Source organism: Podarcis liolepis (genome assembly GCF_965112155.1).
Source record: "Podarcis liolepis genome assembly, chromosome: 8".
Lineage (NCBI taxonomy): Eukaryota > Metazoa > Chordata > Lepidosauria > Squamata > Lacertidae > Podarcis > Podarcis liolepis.
This window is the reverse complement of record NC_139560.1, coordinates 6,207,599-6,229,609: the sequence shown is the minus strand read 5'-3', so window position 1 is coordinate 6,229,609 and position 22,011 is coordinate 6,207,599. Positions and strand designations below refer to the sequence as shown.

At 48.5% G+C, this 22,011-nt stretch overlaps 1 protein-coding gene and 1 long non-coding RNA gene across 3 annotated transcripts in view; one reads left to right on the top strand and one right to left on the bottom strand.

Moving 5' to 3' along the window:
• GPR20 (G protein-coupled receptor 20) overlaps positions 1-13,751 on the bottom strand; it is a 35,853-nt gene extending 22,102 nt beyond the window's left edge. The window contains exon 1 of one of the 2 annotated variants that reach the window (XM_083516932.1): positions 13,611-13,751. The gene's annotated coding sequence lies outside the window, so the exon portion shown is untranslated. Of the gene's footprint in view, positions 1-4,396; positions 4,461-13,610 lie in introns of those variants that run through there. The other variant, XM_083516933.1, reaches the window with a different exon arrangement.
• Positions 1-22,011, top strand: part of LOC310713246 — a 124,274-nt gene that overhangs the window by 67,297 nt on the left and 34,966 nt on the right. The window lies entirely within an intron of this gene.

The following is a 22,011-nucleotide window of genomic DNA, read 5'->3' as shown; positions in this document are numbered from 1 at the left end:
GGCCCCAGGCTGCATGGCTATGCACACGGCTGTATTGTTTTCACACAGCCGCGCAGGGTTGTAACCTGGGGGAACAGCACTACGGAACTGCAGCTTGAGAACTCCCAGGAGCTGGGTGATTTGGGAAGCTGCAGTACCTCCTTCCCACCAGTCGCACTGGTGGTGCCCAAGAGCAGCGGGGCAGCAGCTCCCTCTTGTGGCGAAATGTCACAGTTGCAGCAGGAGCATAGAAGTGGAAGGGGGAGGGTTAAGCACCGGCGCTATCCCAATGAAGAGTTGGCAAAGCTCAAAATGCCTTTGGATTAGGGCTGCAAGCGTGCGTCTCTTTGACAGGTAGACCGAACCCAGGACAGTGCATGACACGGTCTGCCAGAGCAGACAGAAAAGGACTTCCAGAGACTAAATCAGGGATCATAGAGTTGGAAGGGACCATGAAGATCAATTAAATTACATTAAATTAAATTAAAAGACACCTGCTTCTTGGGAGAAAAGTGATGGCAAACCTAGACAGCATCTTAAAAAGCAGAGAAATCACCTTGCTGACAAAGGTCCGTATAGTTCAAGCTATGGTTTTCCCAGTAGTGATGTATGGAAGTGAGAGCTGGACTATAATAAAGAAGGCTGATCGCTGAAGAATTGATGCTTTTGAATTCTAGTTCTGGAGGAGACTCTTGAGAGTCCCATGGACTGCAAGAAGATCAAACCTATCCATTCTGAGAGAAATCAGCCCTGAGTGCTCATTGGAAGGTCAGATCCTGAAGCTGAGGCTCCAATACTTTGGCCACCTAATGAGAAGAGAAGACTCCCTGGAAAAGACCCTGATGTTGGGAAAGATGGAGGGCACAAGGAGAAGGGGACGACAGAGGACAAGATGGTTGGACAGTGTTCTCAAAGCTACCAGCATGAGTTTGACCAAACTGTGGGAGGCAGGGGAAGACAGGCATGCCTGGCGTGCTCTGGTCCATGGGGTCACAAAGAGTCAGACACGACTAAACAACAACAACAAAGTATGTTAGTAGAATAAAGGAAGTTGCCTTGTGCCGGAGGGCAAATGGATGGGCCCGCTTCCTCACCTGGCTGGTGGTGAGAAAGATTAAAGCCAGAATGTTATGTATGTGGGAGCTGTGCTAGAAGCAGGCTGCAGGCAGAAGACCAAGAGTGAGAGCCATGCTTGATTTCTGCTTAAATCCAAGGCTGTATCTTTGGGAGAAGCAAGATATGGGATGCTAATGCTGTGAGCCCCTCCATCAAAGGCTATATCTGTGTAAATAAACCATATTATCGTAAAGACACCACAGTCTCCACTGCCCCCCATTCCAAGGAAATAGAACTTCACTTAAACACCTGGAACCTCTGGAATCTCGCACCACTCAGAGATCAGGGTGGTAGCCCCCAAATGGAAAATGAGTGAGGTCCTAACCAAAGAACTGAAGTTGACAGGGTATGCACAACTTGCAGACTTAACATATAGAATAAGAGAACAAGAAGAACGTATGTTTAAAGAAGATGGGAAAACGTTTATTGAATATGCGGAAAATAATTGTGTACAGTTGAAAACGCTGGCAGCATTAAGATAAATTCAACAGCGTGAATAGGTTTTGATGGATGCAATAATGGAAAACCGGTTGGTATAGTTTTTGTAAAATATGCAGGGATTTAAGATATGCAAAATGACCCATGGAAAGAGAGGAAGGGAAGTCATTGATATCTCAAGGATGTAAAATGTGTATTTGAAATTGCAAACAAGAAAATTTAATAAAAACTATATTTTGAAAAATCAGGCTTAAATGCAGGTGCATGTGGTTTCTTTAAAAAAAAAATGTAGATTTTTGCAGACATGTGGAGACATGAATTTAACATGAAAAACTGAGAGAAACTGGAATTAACAGCTCCATCCATCCCTAGGATCCCTGGGTCCATTTGTGGCTATAATTATTCAGATTTTCTGTGTCTGGGGAAAGTTTCTTAAGTTGTTACTGCCATCTCTTCCAGGTGGGCTGATCCACCTGTCTGGTCCTGGTTCAGCTGGCCATCCACTCCCCCCTAGATGTGAGCAGCCACGAGGGATAAACACCAAGCATGTACAAAGTTGTTTACTCCAGTCCAGGTACCTCACCCACATCCCAAAGCTGTAACAGCTGAAACTCAAACAACGCAGCTCCAGATGGAAGGACCTGTTAGAATTCTGAAATCCAGAGGCAAGTGATGTTATCCTCAAAATGCCTTGCACACAATTTGTGGTGGGAAAATGGCCCTTCAACTTCAATCTACACTTAGCTAGCCCCACTCCTGCTGGCCTTCCGGCTTCCAACCAGCCCAGGATGTGGCCCAGGCTGCAAGCGTCCTCCTCCCCTGTCTCAGCTGAACTCAGCAGGGAGCAAAAGGTAAAGGTAAAGGGACCCCTGACCATTAGGTCCAGTCGTGACCGACTCTGGGGTTGTGCGCTCATCTCGCTTTATTGGCTGAGGGAGCCGGTGTACAGCTTCTGAGTCATGTGGCCAGCATGACTAAGCCGCTTCTGGCGAAACCGGAGCGCAATGTAGGGAAACACCGTTTACCTTCCCGCCGGAGCGGTACCTATTTATCTACTTGCACTTTGACGTGCTTTCAAACTGCTAGGTTGGCAGGAGCAGGGACCGAGCAATGGGAGCTCACCCCATCGCAGGGATTCAAACCGTCGACCTTATGATCGGCAAGTCCTAGGCTCTGTGGTTTAACCCACAGCGCCACCCGTGTCCCTCTCAGCAGGGAGAAAGATGGGGACAAAACCAGAATGAGCTCTTGTTCCACCTACTGTGGTCCTCCTTGCCTTCTGCCCCACCAACGCCAATGGGCACCAGCCACTGCTGCTGGGGACCTTCCTTCTCATTCTCCTTGGGTCTGGACTTCTGCCCCCAAAGTCCTGCTGTGGCGTTTGCTTCCTATGTGTGTGACATCATATTGGGTTCATAGGGAAAGGGTTAACTAATTGTAAAATGACTAACCAATGGGAACCCAAGGGGCAGAGTTAACTTTATATAAGGTTTAAGCACAGGGAGAATTTGTTAAGATGAGTTAGAGTGGTTGAGAAGACAGTCTGGAGTTAGACAAGAGAGGGAAGATATGTCTGTGGGTTGGGCTAGTCTGGTGTGAGAGAGGGAGAGAATTTGTTAAGAGGAGTCAGTCTAACAGTTGAGATAATCAGTCAGAAGGTATTTGGAGGCAGAGACATCACCTGGCCAACACAGGTCCTTATAGTTAAAGTGATGATTTTCCCAGTAGTGATGTATGGAAGTGAGAGCTGGACCATAAAGAAGGCTGATCGCTGAAGAATCGATGCTTTTGAATTATGGTGCTGGAGGAGACTCTTGAGAGTCCCATGGACTGCAAGAAGATCAAACCTGTCCATTCTGAAGGAAATCAGCCCTGAGTGCTCACTGGAAGAACAGATTGTGAAGCTGAGGCTCCAAGACTTTGGCCACCTCATGAGAAGAGAAGACTCCCTGGAAAAGACCCTGATATTGGGAAAGATGGAGGACACAAGAAGAAGGGGACGACAGAGGACGAGATGGTTGGACAGTGTTCTCAAAGCTACCAGCATGAGTTTGACCAAACTGCGGGAGGCAGTGGAAGACAGGAGTGCCTGGCGTGCTCTGGTCCAGGGGGTCACGAAGAATCGGACACAACTAAATGACTAAACAACAAAAGGCTGGTAAAGAAACTATAGTTAAGAAACTGACAGGAATATTATCTGTGAAACCATAAACTTGTCTATGTTTGTAAAATAAACTTGCATTTTTGGTTCACTTTTAACAACTGGATGGACTCAGTGTTTTACTAGAGAGTAACGGGTTGGTGGCAGCGGGGAAGTGATCAGAGTGGTGGCCCAGGGATCAATAGACTGTTAAACGTCCGGGGACCCTGTGTGATCTCCACACCTGGCCTGGTGAAGACAGCACCACTGCCCCCATGTAGTCTTCCTGAAGTCCTTTAGAAAGGATTTGTGCACCCAGTGATGAACAGCTGCGCGGCTTCAAGCTGGCTGTTGAGGCTCTGCCAAAGGAAGGCAGGATTCCCAGGCTATCTTGCCTGACAGATGCCAGGCATGTGGGAGGAGACAGAGACTCCTGATCTGCCCGCAGCTCCCAGGGCCGGGTGGGAACCGTGGAGGAGCCTTTGAGGGGCAGAAACGAGCTGCTGTTGGAACATGGTCGCCGGCAATAATAGCTTCCCAGAGAAATGACTGATAGGGCTTAAAATACATTTCCTCCTGCTTGACTGAAACAGAGTCATATCCAGCAGTGTCTTGGAGATGTCATAAGGCAGTGTGTGTGTGTGTGTGTGTGTGTGTGTGTGTGTGTGTGAGAGAGAGAGAGAGAGAGAGAGAGAGAGAGAGAGAGAGAGAGAGAGAATGTACCTTTCCCAGACTGAGGACCGCCTGGTCTATGGACACGGGTGTCGATGTAGTCTAAACCACTAAGAGAATAAGAATAAGAATATCTTTATTGTCATTGCCCCCTTCGGGGACAACGAAATTACTTGACTGCTCCATAAAAACACTAATTAAACAATACAGTATAATACAGCAAGGCAGATTAGATGACTTTCAAAGTCCGGGCTTCCCATTCAGGGCCGAGATCGCTCTGGAGAAGAAGCTGTTCTTAAGACGACTCGTTCTTGTCTTCATCGACCTGTATCTCTGTCCCGACGGCAAGAGCTCAAAGAGACAGTGACCAGGATGCGATGGATCTTTTACTATGTCCAGTGCCTTCCTATGGCACCTTGTGGCATAAATCTGCTCTAAGGTGGAGCGTGGGCAGCCAACAATGCTCTCTGCTGCCTTAACAACCCTGCACAACCCCATCCTGTCCTGGATAGTACAGCTTCCGTACCACACACATAAGCCATAAGTGAGCACGCTCTCAATGGCACAGTGATAGAAGGCAAGCAGCAGTTTCTGCGGAAGATGGTTTTTCCTTCGGCTTGCCAGTTGGAAGGTCGGTGGTTTGAATCCCTGTGATGGGGTGAGCTCTCATTGCTCTGTCCCAGCTCCTGCCAACCTAGCAATTCGAAAGCACACATAATAGGTAAAGGGACACCTGACCATTAGGTCCAGTCGTGCCTGACTCTGGAGTTGTGGCGCTCATCTCGCTTTATTGGCTGAGGGAGTCGGCGTACAGCTTCCGGGTCATGTGGCCAGCATGACTAAGCCGCTTCTGGTGAACCAGAGCAGCGCACGGAAATGCCGTTTACCTTCCTGCCGGAGCAGTACCTATTTATCTACTTGGACTTTGATGTGCTTTCAAACTGCTAGGTTGGCAGGAGGAGAGACCGAGCAATGGGAGCTCACCCTGTCGTGGGGATTCGAACCGCTGACTTTCTGATCAGCAAGTCCTAGGCTCTGTGGTTTAACCCACAGCAGCACCCGTGTCCCACATAGTGCAAGTCAATAAATAGGTGCTGCTGCGGGAGGAAGGTAAACGGCGTTTTCGTGCGCCCTGGCACTCAGCACAGTATCCCGTTGCTCCAGAAGCAGTTTAGTCATGCTGGCCACATCAACTAGAAATCTGTCTGAGGACAAATGCTGGCTCCTTCGGCCTGAAATTGAGATGAGCGCCACAACCCCATAGTCACCTTTGACTGGATTTAACCATCCGGGAGTCCTTTTAAACTTTTTTTTTACCGCCTGGTCTATTCATGCCACCCACGTTGTATGCAGGGCTGATGTACTGGGCGAATTAATTGGTTCAATTAATCAATTGAAAGAAATGTGCTGTGCTGTTCTCGTGGGTTACCCAAGAAGCAAGGTCCAAGTCCGGTCTGTGGTCAAGGTGCAACGTGGAGGCAGTCCATAGTAGCTGAAGCTGGGTGCAGGGCAGGGAGTTGGGTGAAGTCAGGAACAGGTATGCAAGCAGGGAGCCAGGGTGGGTCAGGAGCTCAGGCAGGAAAGCAGGACAGGGTTCAGGCAGGAACTAGCAACCAACAATGTTGCTCCTGCAACTTGGGACTGGGGCTGGCCAGCTTTTATCTGCCCCAAGGCATAGGGCAGCCCCAATCCTCTGGTGACTTGCCTCTCCTGGTCTGGAGACGAACACTCCTCCTGCGGGAACTTAGTTCCCTCCACCTCTCTGCCCTGAGCCTCTGCAGCTCAGGAGAGGCTGGAGGGTTACCGGACCCAAAAGCAACCTCAGCTTCCTCTGATGGGGCTGAGAGTGGAGCACCTGCAGGCAATGGGTCCTCCATCACCTCAGGAGCCAGAGCAGACTCAGCTGGTGCCTGCACCTGAGGACCCAGCACAGGTGAGGACCCTTCAGGCTCATGCCCCAGCCCCAACTCAGCTGGTTCTGGAGGCAGGGAATCCTGTGCAGGCTGGGATCCCTCAGGTTCAGTATCTGAGTCCGAATCCCAGGCCATCACATGTGCTCTTGCTAGTTCCGCCACCCTCATAAGTTCAGGGTGGTGGTGGTGGCCCAGAGGGGAAAGGCAAGCTCTGTGGTAGCACTCAAGTTGTGGAATTCCCTCTTCACAGAGGTGAGTCTGGCTTCTTCACTATACAGCTGTTGACAAAAGCTGAAGGCTGACCTCTTCACTTTGACACCTGATATGTGTGTTTTCAGAGCCTGCCCTATTCAGCACCTCTGGTGGGGGACAAGTCATTGTCCACCTTTGGTCCCCACCCTGAACTCAGCTCTCACCTGTGGCTACTAGAGCTGTCAGCGTACGACAATGGCCACAATCCAGGAAATGGCTTTAACTGGCTGGCTAAAGCAGGTGAGGGTAGCCGATGGGTCTCAAACCCTCAGTCAGTTAGGGACTTTCCATGCACGTGAAGAGAAGGCTCTGGCAGTTCAAATGGATGAGACCAATGGCAGATCCATTGGTCAAGAAGACATTTGGAGTACTGCAATGAGCTCTACACGGGGCTACCTTTGAAGCTGACCCGGAAACTACAACTAATCCAGAATGCGGCAGCTAGACTGGTGACTGGGAGCGGCCGCCGAGACCATATAACACCAGCCTTGAAAGTCCTACACTGGCTCCCAGTATGTTTCCGAGCACAATTCAAAGTGTTGGTGCTGGTCTTTAAAGCCCTAAATGGCCTTGGTACAGTATATCTGAAGGAGCGTCTCCACCCCCATCATTCTACCTGTACACTGAGGTCCAGCGCCGAGGGCCTTCTGGCAGTTCCCTCCCTGCGAGAAGTGAAGCTACAGGGAACTAGGCAGAGGGCCTTCTCAGTGGTGGCACCCGCCCTGAGGAACGCCCTCCAACCAGATGTCAAAGAGAACAGCAACTACCAGACTTTTAGAAGAGATCTGAAGGCAGCCCTGTTTAGGGAAGCTTTTAATGTTTGATGTATTACAGTATTTTAATATTTTGTTGGAAGCCCAGCCAGATGGGCGGGGGTATAAATAAATTGTTGTTGTTGTTGTTGTTGTTGTTGTTGTTGTTGTTGTTGTTGTTGTTATTATTATTTTCTACACGTGCTGTAGAGGGAAGTGAGGGGAAGATGGGGCTCATTAATTTGGGAAAGGAGTCCATCTAGGAGAAGGAAAACCCTGAATCTCTAAACCTCCTCTGCCTTGTGGCAATACTCAGTTGGGAGTAAACTCAGAGGGAAAATTTGTATCCACGGCCTTGTGGGACATCTTCGGGAGAAGAAAGATCCAAGGTTGTGGAATTATGCCTGGTCAGGTGCTCAGTTTCCTTCACGAGTGACAAGATTTCATTTTTTCCTGTCCTATGATGGGTTTTGAGGTAAGCAGCTTGGAGAAGAAGAAGAGTTTGGATTTGATATCCCGCTTTATCACTACCCTAAGGAGTCTCAAAGCGGCTAACAATCTCCTTTTCCCTTCCTCCCCCACAACAAACACTCTGTGAGGTGAGTGAGGCTGAGAGACTTCAAAGAAGTGTGACTAGCCCAAGGTCACCCAGCAGCTGCATGTGAACAAGCGAGGAATCAAACCCGGTTCACCAGATTACGAGTCTACCACTCTTAACCACTACACCTCACTGGCTCTCAAGAGAATGGAAATACTTTCAGAGGAAGATGGGACAAAACGCTGGCCGGCCAGACCTTCAAATACAGAGCAAACTGTTGTGTGTTGGGATAAGATTCCATTCTTATTTCCTAGATAGTGCATACCAAGCCTAGAGAACCTGCAGCCCTTGAGATGTTGCTGGATTATAATCTCCAGAGCTGGATTTAGTGCAGTTTTGGTGGTTCCTCCACACAGGAGGCCAAGCCAAAGGGGTACAAAATTGAGAAGATCCGTAATGGAGAAGATCCATTTAGGGGTGCCAAATTTTGGCCTCGCACAGGGGCCAAAATTTGTATTATGAAAGATTACCTAAGCCCACCTCGTAACCTCTAATACTCTCTGACCCTTGCTACCAGGGCTTCCACTTCAGCCAACTGCTTTACAACAGAGTTGGTTCACACATTCAGATGCTGAGTCTACATGGACTGCGACCCCAAGTCACCATGTAGGTGCATTTGTGAACCGGAGATACTTAGTCACAATTGCCAGCCACGATCTCTGTGTATAAGTAGGGCACACTCTCATATTTCTCATATGATTATTCTATTTATCTATAAAACTTACTAGTCACTCCTCGGTTGCAGAAAAAGAAGATTAAAGCAGTAAAGATGGGGGGGGGGGGGAGAACAGGCAACATAAGACAACCAGCCAGTACACATACAACTGGGAAACAAACTCTTGCCAGAAAGATCTCTATATTCCTAGTAAAGTTTATCAGAAAAATAGCTCTTGTGTTGACGGATGTTTGTGGAAAGCCTTTTCACACTGAGACCACATTGGGAAACCTTTCTGGTGGCACTTATCAGTGGGGAGTGTGGCAAAAATGGGTGTGGTCTGACATACCACCATCCAGCCAAGCAAGAGTTTGAGTGTTGGAATTACAGTAGCAAGGATCATTCAGTTAGTAAACAAAGGGTTAATTCTCTTGACAGTTACTCCACCAATGAGAGAGTGGCGGAGGTGTTGCTTAACCACCCATCAGAGTGCCATGATGCTCACTGAGGTAACACGTGCTCTGATTGGCTGTGTGGTACTGAGGGAGTTTTCCTCGGTATGTGTGGTTGAATGTCTTCCTACTACGAACAAGGCCAGAACAGAGAAAGGCTAATAATAATAATAATAATAATAATAATAATAATAATAATAATATCCTCTTCAGCATTCAGAACATGTTGCAGCCAGGTAAAATCACTCGAGGGGAGCGCACCACAGGGCCACTGGTATGTGTGGGCTGGGCAGGGTCCTAAAGCCTGGATATATAGGTTTGGCAGGCAGCAAATGACAAACCTAGACAGCATCTTAAAAAGCAGAGACATCACCTTGCCAACAAAGGTCCATATAGTTAAAGCTATGGTTTTCCCAGTAGTGATGTATGGAAGTGAGAGCTGGACCATAAAGAAGGCTGATCGCCGAAGAATTGATGCTTTTGAATTATGGTGCTGGAGGAGACTCTTGAGAGTCCCATGGACTGCAAGAAGATCAAACCTCTCCATTCTGAAGGAAATCAGCCCTGAGTGCTCACTGGAAGGACAGACCCTGAAGCTGAAGCTCCAATACTTTGGCCACCTCATGAGAAGAGAAGACTCCCTGGAAAAGACCCTGATGTTGGGAAAGATGGAGGGCGCAACGAGAAGGGGACGGTAGAGGACGAGATGGTTGGACACTGTTCTCGAAGCTACCAGCATGAGTTTGACCAAAGTGCGGGAGGCAGTGGAAGACAGGAGTGCCTGGCGTGCTCTGGTCCATGGGGTCATGAAGAGTCAGACACGACTAAACGACTAAAGGACTAAACGACTAAACGACTAAACGACTAAACAACAACAACAGCAACAAATTCCGAGTATAGATGAATATCAATAGGCAGGGGGTTCCACAGTGTAGGTCCTGCTACACTACACGATTGAATTCTTACAAATGCAGAATGGGTTTTTGTTAGGACTACTATTCCTGGACATTACCGGGATTTCAAAGATGGAAGTGACGTCCGGGGGGATGTCTAGTTTGTCCTGGATCTTTTGCACATTAACTGAAAAATCGCAGGTCTTTCTACTTCCAACATTTGGGGTGTGCTGGTTTTTTACTTTTTGAAATATGGCAACTGAAGAAGTGTCTCTACCCTCATCGATCTACCCGGACACTGAGGTCCAGCACCGAGGGCCTTCTGGCGGTTCCCTCACTGCCAGAAGCCAAGTTACAGGGAACCAGGCAGAGGGCCTTCTCGGTAGTGGCACCCGCCCTGTGGAACACCCTCCCACCAGATGTCAAAGAGAACAACAACTACCAGACTTTTAGATGACGTCTGAAGGCAGCCCTGTTTAGGGAAGCTTTTAATGTTTGATGCATTACTGTATTTTAATATTGTGTTGGAAGCCGCCCAGGGTGGCTGGGGAAACCCAGCCAGATGGGCAGGGAATAAATAATAAATAATAATTATTATTATTAAACTTATCTTATGTGTCGCCTGTAATGACGATGATAGCAACCACAACCACCACCAGCAGCTGGTTTCTTTTTAACTTATTTGCCAGCGACCTAGCGAATGCTTTTTTATTTCAAATTGTTATTGAATGCTGTCTTGTTGTTGCATAGGAATAGTGGTACAGAAACAGGTGAATAATGGAATGAGTGAACTTAAAGAAAAGCCATAAAGAGTACCCAGACTTCCTCAGACACCTTCAGTCGCAGTCCAAAGCGTCGATTGTAACATCTGGAGTATATAAGCCAGATTCTGCTTAATCTTCTGGTCATAGCTGTCAACATTTTCCTTTTTTTAAGGGAAATTCCCTTATTCTGAATAGGATTCCTCGCAAGAAAAGGGAAAAGTTGACAGCTATGCTTCTAGTCAACAAACACCAACTATCTTCTAATTTTTATAGGACTGTTAAGGGGATTTTTTGCAGCAAATGAATGAGAAAAAGTTTTCTGGGATGTTAAAGAGGAAACTATTTATTATGGCATTCACGTTTTGCAGTCCCATCAGACGCACAGAGCGTTATCCTGAGTCATAAGAATGTAAAACACATGGGTTTGGGGAGGGGGGAAGGAGGAGCGGTTGTAAAAAGTGAGGTCAGAGCGAAATGAAATCCAAAACAGTACAAACAGGGATGTGTACATACTTAGCAATTGTCATTCACAAGACAGTTCCTGTTGACAAAGGCATCCTAGTGTTGGTAAGCCTAAATTTGTTTTGGCTCAGTCCATGAGTGATATATTATTCTTATTAATTAATTAAATGTTTATACCATCCTGTACCCATAGATCTCTGGGTAGTTAACAACACAGAACTCCAATATAAAAGAAACAAGATACATAATAAAAACAGAAACAACCCCAAAATCCCCACTTCCACAATGTCTCAGGGTCCAGGTAGGTTTATATGGAGAAAGGTGGTCCTTAAGGTACTGCTGGCCTGAGCTGTAGGATTAATATAGGTTCGTGGGCAGGCTTATCTAAGCAAAAATGTTTTGAATAGGTGCCAAAATGAGCTCAGTGCCTGATATCAATAGGCAGGGAGTTCCAGAAGTGCGGAAACGCTCGATGTATTGTAATTCACATTTTACACCCCCACAACCCATAACCCAGGATAACACTCCATGGATCTGGTGGGTTGTAGGCCGCGAAAGCTTACACCACCATCTATTTATCTCTCTCTCTTTGCAATATATTTACCTTTAACCTTCTGCAAGACTCTATGTCCTTCTCCTTGCACTAACAGTGGCAATGATAAAAATTGCGATCCGTTCACAGTTCCTTTTCACTGAAAAAAACTCTGTCTTCTTATGAGACCCAAGTAGCAACCTCAGTTCTTAAGCTGAATCGATTCAGGAATTAGGGCACAAGACATAGCGGTGTTCTCCTCACTGCACTTTCTCAGGATCTGATCTCCAACAGTTTTCTGCTCAAGTAAATCTTTTCCACTCCACGGTGCACACAGCACGTTTAATGGATGTTCCCCAGCTTTGCCGTCTCACACACCAGTGGCTTAGTGATTCAGATACCTTCCTACTAGTCCTTTGTACCTCAAATGATGAAAATACACAGCAGAGGATGAGGGCCTCCAGACTGTCAGTATTTCACAGAAAGCTCAATTGATCGAGCACGAGACTCTTGCATCTTGGGATCGTGAGTTCGAATCCCACGTTGGGCAAAATATTTGCATTGCAGGGGGCAAGACGAGTCTTGTTGCCCCTTCTGACTTTGCTATTCTACAATTCCATAAAACGCACACCAGGAAATCCTCGTCTGTGGCACGCTCTGTCACCCTGGGGCAACACATACCCTTTTTAAAAATAATCAGTAGTTTAGAAATTGATGGGGAAATGCGCTGGGAAATGTGGGGTGCATGAGTGACCAATTGTTGGATTGGGACCCAATGGTCATCTAGTCCAACCCTCTTGCAGTGCAGGGATCTCAGCTAAAGAATCCCTGACAGGTGGCCATCAAACCTTTGCTTAAAAATCTCCAAGGAAGGAGAGTCCACCCCTTTCCTTCTTTTTTCTTTCGAAAATTTTATTGGTTTTCCAAGTTTATAACAAATATAACATACAAAAGAGAAAAAAGAAAAAAGAAAAGAAAAAAGAAAAACCATACAAATAAACACTTAATCCTTCTAAAAATCCAATTCACTTTTCATTGTTAAGTGACTTCTTCAAATCTCCCCCTAACTGAATTCCATTGTATCCCCTTGTAACAGTTTTTCAATATCTTCTTTCTAACAAAATTTACTTTTTCAAATTCCTTTCTTTACTTCTTTTCATAGTTTCTCCCATAATGTTTTACAATCTAATCATATTCTATTCCTAAGCCAATCTGATAAATTCAAGTTGCTTCTACTTCTCTTATATTACAATATTTAGCGAAGTAATCTTTAAATTTCTTCCATTGTTCCTGGTGGAATCCGCCGCTTTCCAAGGTAGCATGGGGGTAGCTGGGCGGGGGCAGGGGGGAAGCTTCCCCCCCCCATCAAGTAATTAAATAAAAATACTTAACTAAAAGTAGAAATTGCAGAAAGATTTTGACAGATTTCCCCCTCCTGAGCACTCAAAAGAAAGTAATTTAAAACAACTGCTGTTGAGACATTTCATCATTTTGAATCTGATAAACAGAGGATGATAGCCAAGCGGTGGGTTCAGATCAAGGTCTCATCCAGTCCAGCGCTCTGTTCTGAGAAGCCCCCGCAGGAATCCCGCAAGCAGAAACATAGCACCGCAGCACTTTTCCCACCTGTGATTCCCAGCAACTGTGGCTCAGGGGCTTCTTGCCTCCGACAGTGGGCTAGCAGTCTCTGATAGCCTCATCCTCCGTTTTTCGGTCTAATCCTCTTTCAAAGGCCATTGCCTCTTGTGGAAGTGAACTCTGCCGTTTGGCAAACCAGGATGAGCACAGGGCGACTGCCTCTCGCCCTTGCCACCTGCCCACGAACAAATCACAACAAATGCTCAGTAGAATGGAACCACCACAAAACCAAGCAAATCAGCAAAAACACTCAATAAACAAGTTTTCTGGTGCAGCCACTAATCTCTCTTTCTCTTTTTTCCTCTTGCAAACCCAGCTCCCCACATACTATCCAGAGAAGATCACAGTCCTTACCTGTCTATTCAGCTTGATGGAGAAAGCATCGCTCCTGCCTCCAGATCCCTGAGTCAGCCCGGCAGCAATACCCTGTTACTCCAGAGTGCTAACTCAATGCCGCCGCAACAGCCAGACTCCTTTGGTTTACTTTGACATTGACGTCAGAGTCCTTTTTCTAGCGTCCAAAAAAACTTTGGCAAAAGGAAGGGAGGGAGGAATAAATATGCCTGCTGCAGAACCGCCTTTACGACTGGGAGAGACGTTCGGCCATGTGGGGGCATTTCCAGAAAGCAGCATGTCTAATCTCTCATGCAAAGGGTTTTTATTTATTTATCCTGTGCCCTGTTCGGCGGGGAAGTCAGGAGCAGCTTAGAGTGGGCTCCTTGGGCAGATTCCAGGCCCTGATTAGCCAGAGACCTGCTTAGTTTTAGCACAGTAACAGCTTTGTGCCGCTAGCAAGCCTTTTTTGTGGCAACGCATCTGAAAAATGCACCGCGTCAGAAAATATGGAGAGCGTAGTCCCGGAAATGGCAGAGGAATGGCCAACCCAAATGATCAGGATAGCTTCCTTATGAGGAAAGGCTAACACCTTTGGGGATTTTTAGTTTTTATGGGGCAGAGGGAATGGCTGAGGCTGCAATCCTCTTCTTCTTCTTTGGCGATCCCTCATAGCCGAGTAAGGTTGACTTCCATAAACACGGTTTTAACAATGAGTCCGTAAGTGAATAAAGGTAAAGGGACCCCTGACCATTAGGTCCAGTCGTGACTGACTGGGGTTGCGGCGCTCATCTCGGGTCATGTGGCCAGCATGACTAAACTGCTTCTGGTGAACCAGAGCAGCGTAAGGAAACGCCGTTTATCTTCCCGCCGGAGCGGTACCTATTTATCTACTTCCACTGGTGTGCTTTCGAACTGCTAGGTTGGCAGGAGCAGGGACCGAGCAACGGGAGCTCACCCTGTCGCGGGGATTCGAACCACCAACCTTCTGATCGGCAAGTCCTAGGCTCTGTGGTTTAACCCACAGTGCCACCCGCGTCCCTTCCGTAAGTGAATGTGGAGGCCAATTCTGGATCCACACATCCTTCCACAGTGGGGACATTGGCTTCTGGGCGGGAGTTGATCACGGTGTGGATTTGCCAAGCATGCCTTCCTCCTAGCACGTTTCTCCCTTGCATCCTGAGTTCGAGTGTCTTCAAAGCCCATGACACCTTTGGTAAAGGCTGTTCTCCAATTGGCAAGTGTTTCCCAAGTGTTAGTGTTTATATTACATTTTTTGAGATTTGCCTTGAGACAGTCTTTAAACCTCTTTTGTTGACCACCACCATCACACTTTCCATTTTCAAGTTCAGAATAGAGTAGTTGCTTTGGAAGATGATAATCAGGCATCCACACAACATGTCCAGTCCATCGAAGCTGATGTTGAAGCTGCAATCCTTACTGTGTCTACGCAGTCAGAAGCAAGGCCCACTGAATTCAGTGGGGCTTCCTCCTTAGGTAAGCGAGATCAGGAGTGCCGCCCATATTTTTCTAACAAGAGTTTTATGATCACTGCTTTAATGGTTAAGCAGGGATGCGTGTGGCGCTGTGGGTTAAACCACAGAGCCTAGGACCTGCCGATCAGAAGGTCGGCGGTTCGAATCCCCGCAACGGGGTGAGCTCCCATTCCTCAGTCCCTGCTCCTGCCAACCTAGCAGTTTGAAAGCACATCAAAGTGCAAGTAGATAAATAGGTACCACTCCGGCGGGAAGGTAAACGGCGTTTCCATGCGCTGCTCTGGTTTGCCAGAAGTGGCTTAGTCACGCTGGCCACATGACCCGGAAGCTGTACGCTGGCTCCCTCGGCCAATAAAGCGAGATGAGCGCCACAACCCCAGAGTGGGCCACAACTGGACCTAATGGTCAGGGGTCCCTTTACCTTTACCTAGTGATGAATATTGCCAAGAAAGAGGGTTGAGAGGTTTCTTTCTTCTCATCTCTCGGGAACATCTAGCTGGCCAGACCTGACCTGCCAGGGGTCCCAATGAAGCTCACGAGGCCTTTAGTCTCAAATGTATTGGTGTCCAGTGATATTTTAAAGTGAGCTTCCAATTGCTGCTTTGCTTGGAGTAAGAGGTGACCTCACTGCTCATCAGCTGAGGGGCAGAAAGGTCATACCTTGGTCCATGAGCAGGAAGCGTTTCCATCAAAACCGCTGCTAAATCTGAGATTTTTCTTTGCATGGCTTTTTGGTAGAGGCACCCCCGCACCTGGAAACAGCCCCATTATCTTTCAACTGTGCTCCAATTTACAGCCACTTATTTAGATCTCTTTCTTTTCTCTCTTTTTATTACAAACACTATATATAACGGGATGGCAATCTTGAATGCAGGACATGTTTCTTGCTAGTCACCAGAATGGATTAATTTGCGACAGTGATGAAGTCCAGGAACAGGCTGCAGTCATCTCATTTGCCATACTGTTCTCCTTTTAGCGGGTGGCGTTGTGGTCTAAACCACGGAGCCTCTTGGGCTTGCCAATCGGAAGGTCAGCAGTTTGAATCCCCACAGTGCGGTGAGCTCCCGTTGCTCTGTCCCAGCTCCTGCCAACCTAGCAGTTTAAAAGCACACCAGTGCAAGTACATAAATAGGTACCATTTAAAGTATGGTTACCAGATTTTTTCCAATGAATCCGGGGACACTTTTTATTATTTGGAAGCTGAGTAGCAACAGGGAGTCAGTAGTGGGGATGGTGAGGCAAAAGACCCTGGGCCCAAGCACACATGCATATTGTATAAAGGCGCAAAGCCCTTCTTTTGCACCCTGTGAAACATAAATGCGCAGTTTTTTAAAAACTGGGCAACGGCGTGCTGCCTGCTCGTGACTCTTGAGTCTCCCCCATCAGTCAAAACAGAGGAGGAAGGGGGCAGGAGATCTGTACCATCGGACATCCCTGGTCCCCTTTGACAGTGGTGCAAGACACATCATATGGGGACTTCCGGCGAGGAAAAATGGTGGGCGCCACCGCAGTGAGCAGCTCCAGAAGCCAGCCAGAGCCAACTGCACTGCCAGGCTGGCTCCGGGCTGCTGAGGCTGTCACTGGCACGTTTCCTGGGGACAGATTTGCAAATCCGGGGACGTCTGGTAACCCTAGTTTAAAGGAGAATAGGAGGTGCTTCAGAGCAATGGTGTTGCAAAGGGGTGTGTGGGGGCGGTGTGCCTTGGGTGCCATGTCTTGGGGGGGTGACAAGAAGGCACCACACAGGGTCTTACCCCCACCACCCCGGTCGCTGCAGCGCAAGCAGCCATTGTGTCAGTGGCGTAGCGTGGGGGGTGCCAGGGGTGCCGGCCGCACCGGGCGCAACATCGGGGGGGGGGCGCGAGTCCAGAGGGCCCAGCCCCGTCGTGCCCTCAGCCCGCCCATATTATCAGAGTGGCCGGCCAGCCTCTGCCCTCTGCCTGCTCCTACCTTGCCCACCCGAGGACTGCAGTAGTGCCTGCCCCCGTGGCCACCTACCCCGCCTCGCCCATTGGCTTGCCTCCCTCGGCCCCGCCTCTCTCTGATGGCCGCGGGGGTGTCCTGCTCGGCCCCGTCGCCTTTTTTCAGGAGGTAGGGAGGCTGGACAGGGAGGTGGGGTCAGAAGCGGGCAGAGAAGGAGGGGAGCTCATAGCCAAAAGGGCTGCACCGGCCGGCAAAGGGCCGGGGAAAGTTTGGAGAGGAGAAACGCACCGTCATGATTTCCCGGTGGAAGTGGCAGGATTGGGGATGGCAAAGCGTAATTACGCACGAATTTCGCTGGGTGAGCGGTTCGGGGATCGATCGGCGGAAATGGGAATCAATTGGAATATGAGAAAGAGAGCGAGAGAGGGACCATCATTCATAGGCATAGATTTGTAGGGTTAGGGGGCGCAAATCCATGGGTTAGGGGGCGCAAATTACTTGCCTTGCCCCGGGTGCTGACAACCCACGCTACGCCGCTGCATTGTGTTGCCGCTTGTGGAGGATCCCACCACCGTCCGTACAGCGCTCGGGTGCCACCACCGGCAAACCACTACGTACAACACATGTGCAGTGTTGCACGCATGAGCTGTACGTAGCAACGCTGCACATGCGCTGCACATAGCAGTTTGCCGCCAGCACCGCCTGAGCGCTGGACGGACGGCAGTGGGATCCCTCCGTCGCTGCTACAGCCACGAGCAGAGGATCCCACCACTGTCCGCACGGCGCTCGGGTGGTGCCGCCGGCAAACCGCTACATACAACGCATGCGCAGTGCCGTACGCATGCGCTGTACATAGCGACGCCACACATGTGCCCTATGTGGCGCTATGCATGCGTCGTATGTAGCGGCGCAATGTGTGTGCAGCCGGCGGTTTGCCCCGCCCCAGGTTTTGGTTAGCCTTCATTTGCCTGTGCTTCAGAGAGCAGTTTGGCAAAGCACTATGTGAAACACCCCCCCACCATACTGTAAAAGGGGTTGGGGTAAGTTTTGGCCAAGGGGTTGGCAAGCCGAGCAAGCGGAGGCAGCAGCCCCCTAATGTGTGTGTATTTCTCTGCTCCAACTTTTGTCCGGGTATTTGCTTGCAGTGAAACTTGCTAAATATTGCCTTAAATGCTCAAACAAGTCTGCTGTTGCGATTTCATCCACAGGGTTAAAAAACAAAACAAAATGAAATGAAATAAGGAGACCACTACTATGTAATCCTTTTCTTTGCTTTAAGCTTTTTCTGTGATGAATTGCACCCCTTTGTGTTTTGCCATCTTAAACCTAAAACATTCAAGTTTATTGCGCTCTGCCAAAAATGTTATTACAGCAGCTTTATGTTTCAAAGGCAGTTTAATTCTTTTCTTCATAGTGACCTTTGGTTATTTTTAAGCAGATTTCCCCCCTCGCTCCCACTCTTGTCTGGCGATCGTCAGCTCCTGAAATGAAGCTTTCAATGCCTCTAGAATATTTTTGTAAGAATGGTGGGGGAAAGAGAGAGAATTTTCCAGGGTCCAAATTATGTATACACTTCTTGTTGTGGCCAATAAAATGCTGACTCCAAACAAATAAAAAATCACCCCACCCCTCCAGATATCATTTATATTCCGCATGCATGATGATTTGCGCTCATGATGGTATTGGAGTGGTTATATGTAATCCTGCTTTCATTACAATTCCACTATTATTTATTTATTTATATTTGTATACAGTGATACCTTGGTTTGCTTATGTCTTGGTTTGCATACGTTTTGGATTACAAACACGTCAAACCCGGAAGTGCATGTCCCGTTTTGCAACCTTTTTTTGGATTACAACCCATTTTTTAGGGGGATTACGAATAAATTTTTTGGGGAGGCCCCATTGGCGAAAACACACCTTGGGTTACAACCTGTTTTGGTTTACCAATGGACCTCCGGAACGGATTATGGTTGTAAACCAAGGTACTACTGTACTACCCTTCATCCAAAGATCGCTGGGCGGTTCAGAACATAAAAATACAGAACGGAAGCACAAAATATACAATACCAAAAAAAAAGTGAAGCGAAACACAAAAAACAAAACAACAATCTCTTTCTTCATCCATTCTAGAGGGGCTCAATGGCCAGTGTTACAGCCTCTGTAACACACTGCAGTTTTACCCTAAATGTGGTTGGCATGCGTCAACCAATGATCCAACAGCATTGCTCATTCTTGCAAGTCTTGAGAGACTTGTGCAGTTCTTAGACCTGCGATCCAGGCACGGCCAAGGGCCAAAAATCACTTCCCTTGGTGAGGCGTGTCTCTTGTTGGTAAGACTGAGAAAAATGCAGATGAACTGAGACTGCTCTGGCCTTTTGCTATATATAGAGGATCCAATGGCTATTTTTAAGTTGATTATTTGGAAAAGAATGGTAGCAGCGAGTCCCCTCTTGGGAATGTGGCGGAGAAAGAATAATAATGAGATGAAGTGGAGATAATTTAACAATGGAACTTGGGGCAAAGGCTGCCACCTAAAACTTTAAACAGACGATCTTTCTTATGAGACACAACCTAGATCTACTCGAGTGGCAGTCTTGGATGTTGCACATCCTTGAGAGTGCTGTCTAGCTGTCTAAACATGCGTATGTCGGAGCTGTGCTGTCCTATGCCCCCTGCAGGGTTCTGGGTTCAAATCTCAAAGTCCTTCGGTGGCTCTGCGCAAGCCAATATTCTCCTGAGCTCACAGTACCTATCTGCAGGCCTGTCTTACATGGCTGTAGTGACCAAGATAATGTACTTGAACTGTGTCGAGCGGACTTCAGAAATGATAACGACGATTATGGAGTAGTTTTCACCCTGGCAGCATGGGAATGATATACAGTGGTACCTCGGGTTAAGTACTTAATTCGTTCCAGAGGTCCGTTCTTAACCTGAAACTGTTCTTAACCTGAAGCACCACTTTAGCTAATGGGGCCTCCTGCTGCCGCTGCGCCGCGGGAGCACGATTTCTGTACTTATCCTGAAGCAAAGTTCTTGACTGAAGCACTATTTCTGGGTTAGCGGAGTGTGTAACCTGAAGCGTATGTAACCCGATGTACCACTGTATTTTTTTTGTCCATCCTGAGGACTGTGATGATGATGATGATGATGATGATGATGATAATAATAATAATAATAATAATAACAATAATAATAATTACTTATACCCCACCCACCTGGCCGGGCCTCCCCAGCCACTCTGGGCGGCTCCCAACAGAATATTAAAAACACGATAAACTGTCAAACATTAAAAAAACTTCTCTAAACAGGGCTGCCTTCAGATGTATTCTAAAAGTCGGATAGTTGTTTATTTCCTTGACATCTGACAGGGAGGCGTTCCACAGAGTGGGTGCCACCACCAAGAAGGCCCTCTGCCTGGTTCCCTGTAGCTTCAATTCTCACAGTGAGGGAACCGCCAGGAGAACCTCAGCGCTGGACCTCATTGTCCAGGCAGAAGGATGGGGGTAGAGACGCTGCTTCAGCGATACTAGACCGAGGCCATTCAGGCAGGGCCGTCTTACCCATAGGTGCTAGGGGTGTGGGGCACCCGGGCGCTGGGCTCTCTGGGGCGCCAGGCCAAGAGTCCGGGGCCCGAGAGTTGAGTCGGGGGAAAAGCCCGTCCGTCGGTTGGAGCGCAGTGGCAGGTTCTTTGGCTGCAGGCAGCTCTGCGTCGCAAGTTTGGGGGTGACCAAGCCAGCGAGACGCTGAGGCGGCTGGCTGGCTCCACCCTCCTACGCACCTGGGACTGGGCAACTGGGGGTGGGGCGCCGGGTGGATCTTTGCACCCTGGCGCTGCATATGCAAGACAGCCCTGTGTTCAGGGTGTCAGGTGTGCGTGCAGGAGCTGGGCCCGGTGACCAGTAGGACTTTGCAGGACTGGGGACTTCCTAAGTTTGTTCTGAAGAGGCAAGGCGCGGCGGCACAGGTGAGGCCGCTTGGTAACTCACAGCACCTGGTGGCATGAGCTAGGAAGGGATATAAGGTAAGCATTTCCCTTCGGCTCTTTGCCACAGCAACACATTCCCTACCCTGCTGTGTTTGATTTTGTGACTCCTCGCTTCTTGATCCTCGGACCCCTGGCTTTGTGACTCCTTGCTTCTTGATCCCCAGACCCCTGACTTCGTGACTCCTTGCTTCTTGATCCCTGGACCCCTGACTTTGTGACTCCTTGCTTCTTGATCCTCGGACCCCTGACTTTGTGACTCCTCGCTTCTTGATCCTCGGACCCCTGACTTCGTGACTCCTTGCTTCTTGATCCCTGGACCCCTGACTTTGTGACTCCTTGCTTCTTGATCCTCAGACCCTTGACTTTGTGACTCCTCGCTTCTTGATCCTCGGACCCCTGACTTTGTGACTGCTCGCTTCTTGATCCCCGGACCCCTGACTTCGTGATTCCTCGCTTCTTGATCCTCGGACCCTTGGCTTCGTGACTCCTCACTTCTTGATCCTCGGACCCTTGGCTTCGTGACTCCTCACTTCTTGATCCTCGGACCCCTGACTTCGTGACTCCTCGCTTCTTGATCCTCGGACCCCTGACTTCGTGACTCATCGCTTCTTGATCCCCGGACCCCTGACTTCGTGACTCCTCGCTTCTTGATCCCCGGACCCCTGACTTCGTGACTCATCGCTTCTTGATCCTTGGACCCCTGACTTCGTGACTCCTTGCTTCTTGATCCTTGGACCCCTGACTTCGTGACTCCTTGCTTCCTGGCCCTCGGACCCTTGGCTTCTTGACTCTCGGTTCTCTGACCCTTGGACTCCTGGCTTCCTGACTCCCGTCTTCTGGACCCCCCTTCCTGCTCCCACCCTGCCATCTTGCCCCTGGTCCTGACGTCCCCTGCTAGGACTTCGATCGCCCGTGAACCGGATCGTGACACAGGGCTTTAAAAGTCAGCACCAACACTTTGAATTGTGCTTGGAAATGCCCTGGGAGCCAATATAGGTCTTTCAGGACTGGTGTG